Genomic DNA, 4,385 nt, shown 5'->3' on the forward strand with positions numbered 1-4,385 from the left:
AATACTTTTAATTGGCGCTTTCTCCCTTAACGCATCATATTGCAGCGCTCACTGCATTTGTGTCGCGGGGCCTTTTAATATTGAGTCAGCATTGGGACAAGTACCCGATTTTGTCTGCATTGCGGCTTGTAACAAAGAATTTTGAACATTGGTGTGTTCCTCCAATACAGAGAGCAGAGGATACAGGTGGGATCGGTGGCTGTGCAAGCGTGCACACCACAAATCTGTTTGTGTACATCATGCAGGTGTTCGCCTTCGTCACTAATTCCCTGCTTCCGGCATTGTTGGCCCTTCCACCAGCAACCACGTCATCCACTGCAATTTACTGCACTGACGATTGCATCTTCACATGGCCCCAACCCGACGTCATCCCTTCATCATGCCCGGAAGCGCCTCCCCCTGGATAGCATTTCCCCGGCCCATCCTGGAAAAGCTCATCACCAGTAACATGAGCCACAGGAAACATAAGAGACCATCGACCACCTTCGCCGTTCTGTGGGCTCGGTGGCTGTGCAAGCGTGCACACCACTAATCCGTTTGTGTACATGATGCAGGTTAGTTATACGCATTCCTTGTATGCTAAAGAAAGTAGCCATTATTTCTTAGTGCAGCTGCCGAGCCCGCAATGCTGCATTTTTCTTGTGCTTGAGTGCGCTCATGTTGTTCGCCGCTTGCTGATCTTGACAGGCGATATTGAAACTAACCCAGGACCTAACAATTTCGAGGCTGTATTCGCAGAACTAAAAACTTATCCGCCGGTCAAACTCGACTAATCTCCGAAGTGCAAGGTCTTAAAAACCAACTTATATCCACTGACAGTGCTATAGCTTGTTTAAGTAAGCGCATGACCGATCTTCAGACGCATTTGGAAGCCATCACAGCCACAAAATCGGAGTTAGAAATTATAAAATCTAAAAATACTCTGCTAGCTCGTCAGATTGAAACCCTCTAGGCCCGCATTGACGACAGTGAAAATAGATTCCGTCGTAACAACCTCATATTTTATGGAATTCCCGATTTTAACCCATCCGAAACGATTGCGGACTCTGAGGGAGAGGTCATTCGTCACTGCGCTCAACACGTGAGCTTAACCATTCATCCTGAGGAATTAGGACGCACCCTCCGACTCGGCCACCACGAACCCAACCACCTTCGACAAATAATAGTCAAATTTATTTCACACAAAATCAAAGACACTACTTTCTAAGGGCCATAAATTTAAAGGAACGAATTTCAGCGCCGGCGAAGACTTCTCCCACAGAGTTCGTAACGTCCGCAAGCAGCTAGTCACCTTTGCTACAGCTAATTCCGACAAATTTGCCCTACGCTATAAAACCTTGCATATCGATCCCAGGTGCTACGTTTTTGATGATACCTCGCAAACGGTGAAAGAAGTAACAATCGCTACACCACAATCAGATTAGCAATCATATCGTCGCAAGCAACTAAATACCCGTCCCAAAAATGTTCGCCTATCCGCTGTGCTCACCGACATACGTAGTTTCCTTGCCAAGCGCGAACTTATTTCCAATATTGTCTTGTCATCGAGCAGCAATCTATTGATAGCAACCGAAACCTGGTTGAACGGTGCCGTCACAGATAGCGAAGTACTCACTGACTTGTCAGACCTCCAAGTCTTTCGGAAAGACCGCAAGGATTCACGAGGAGGGGGAGTACTGATAGCGGTGAGCCAGCAGTTATCATTGTCGATAATTGACGACTCTTCGATCTTGAAATTTTATGGCTCCACTGCCACGCTGTAGCACACACGATTTTACTCGGTGTCTATTATAAGGCTCCACATAACTGTCGTGATTTTTCCTGTCAGCTTAATAATTCCGTAAGTAAACTTATCACGAAGCACCCTAACGCAGACATCTTCCTTTTTGGCGACTTTAATATTGATTGGCAGCACCAGCCCGCACCGACAGCTAATAATGGCGAAGCAAGAGAATTTCTACATTTCTGCTACAATTTTAACCTTGCTCAAGTAATAACGAAACCTACGCGCGTAACGCAAAACTGTGCGAACATTTTAGACCTATTACTGACTAATTGCCCAGACAGCGTTTAGCCCATTACGTACCTCCCTGAGATTAGTGATCACAAAATAATGCATGTCAACATGGACCGTAAAGCATTTAGGCGCCAAAAATACAATAAAACCATCCGCCTTTACAACAAAGGTACTTATGATATAATGCATGCCGAACTGACAGCGTTTTCCGGAAGTTTTTCCTCAAGTTTTCATACACGAAGTATTCATGAGAACTGGCTAGCATTTAAGAATAAACTTGATGCCCTAGTTAATGCATTCATTCCCCAAATAACTTTTCACGCTTATCCACATAAACCATGGTTTACTAAAACTCTTCAACGCTTGGAAAATAAAAAGAAGCGCCTTTTCTGCTCAGCAAGAGCCCATGTAACGCAAAGCGCATGGGCGAAGTACCGCGCTGCCGAAAAATCGTATCAAACTGCTATCCATGACGCCAAGCACAACTTTTTTCATCAAGATCTTCCTAATATGCCCACCGATAACCCCAGGAAGTTCTAGCAAGCCGTTAACCCTCATCATGAACACGTGATTACCCTCAAAGATGAATCAGGAGCGGCTAGCACCGACTCTGAGTGCGCTACTTTATTCAACGCAGCGTTCTCATCCGTCTTTACTAATGAAACCGAAACCCAACTTCATACATCTTATTTACTCTTTGAGCATACTCTGCCGGAATTCGCATTTTCCTCACTGAATATTGCATCCTTAATTAAAAGCATGTAAATTTCATCTTCATCTGGTGTAGACAATAAAAACTCAAAACTTCTAAAGATCACTGTGATATTTGTGCCGAGTTCTTATGCTTACTTTTTACAGTCACTCTCATCGGGACAACTACCGGACGATTGGAAAACTGGAAAGGTCGTTCCAGTCTACAAATCAGGTAACAAAGATTCATCGTTAAATTACCGACCCATTTCCCTTTCTAGCGTACCCTGCAAAATAATGGAACACTTCATCTATAGACACATCATAAACTTCCTCGACTCGAACAATTTTTCCCATTCGTCTCAACACGGTTTTCGAAAAGGTCTTTCTTGTGAAACGCAGCTAGCCCTATTCATTCATGATTTACATGCTAATCTCGATTCTAACCTACAGACCGACGCCATTTTTCTTGATTTTCCAAAAGCATTTCACAAGGTACCTCATAAACGCTTAATCCTAAAACTTCTCCGTTTGAACTTGCCCCCCGACATAGTAAAATGGATCGAAGAATTTCTGACTAATCGCTCAAAATTTGTCGCTGTTAACAATCAAAATTCTAATCCCCTACCAGTAACATCAGGGGTCTCTCAACGTTCTGTACAAGGCCCGCTTCTATTCCTAATTTATATTAGTGACTTACAGACCAATGTGTGCTCTAATATTCGCATGTTCGCTGACGACTGCGTTGTTTATCGCACAGTTACTAACGCCTCCGACCCAACACACCTTCAAGATGACCGAAACCACATACAGGAATGGTGCGACCGTTGCCTAATGGAACTGAACCCTCATAAATGTAAACGTTTGTCCTTCCACCGCCGCCGTAACACGCTCGATTTCCCATATGTAATCGGTAACGTTCATCTGCAGTCCGTTTCTTCATACAAATACTTAGGCGCCACGCTGTGTAACAACTTATCATGGGCTACACACGTTACTAACAGTATTTCCTCGGCTAATAAAACGCTCGGATTCTTACGACGTCATCTTCGCCACGCCCCGCAACAGGTAGAATTACTAGCATCTAAATCTCTTGTCAGGTTAAAGTTAGGTTATGCATCGCCAGTCTGGAACCCTAATCATGTTTACCTTATCAATGCGCTCGAGTCACTTCAAAACAGAGCACCCAGATTCATTCATTCATCCTGTTCGTACGACATCAGTGTGATATCTTTCAAAGCGGAATCCAGTTTAGTGCCCCTTTCACTTCGTCGTCGTATTTCTAGCCTCTGCCTATACCATAAATTTTTCCATAGTCCGCGGCGCCGCGCTCCCTATATTGGCCTGGCAGCCGTCATATCCCACCACATTCGTAATCCTTTCCAAGTGTTTCGCCCACGTGTCCGTACTGTTACCTGTGCCGCTTCTTTTTTTCACCGTGTTTCTGTAGACTAGAACGACCTCTCCAATGACATCGCTACCATCTCATGCCCATCCACATTCGCCGAAGCTGTTACCAACGTTTTTTCAACATAACACTTGTTCAGTTTACTATTTTGTACCCACCCCTTCTGTAATACCCCCCAGTGGGTCTTTAAGGTATCAAAATGAAATGATTCATTTCTGGATTGCGACTTATAAAATAAACGCTGAAACATATAGACACACCACATTACGA

At 44.2% G+C, this 4,385-nt stretch overlaps 1 pseudogene; it reads left to right on the forward strand.

Annotated features, from left to right (window-relative positions):
- Positions 1 to 239: 239 nt before the first annotated feature.
- Positions 240 to 1,424, forward strand: LOC149346101 (uncharacterized; annotated as a pseudogene).
- Positions 1,425 to 4,385: the final 2,961 nt, after the last annotated feature.

This window comes from Amblyomma mixtum, chromosome 4, assembly GCF_055824585.1.
Source record: "Amblyomma mixtum isolate Tamu chromosome 4, ASM5582458v1, whole genome shotgun sequence".
In the NCBI taxonomy this organism is placed as follows: domain Eukaryota; kingdom Metazoa; phylum Arthropoda; class Arachnida; order Ixodida; family Ixodidae; genus Amblyomma; species Amblyomma mixtum.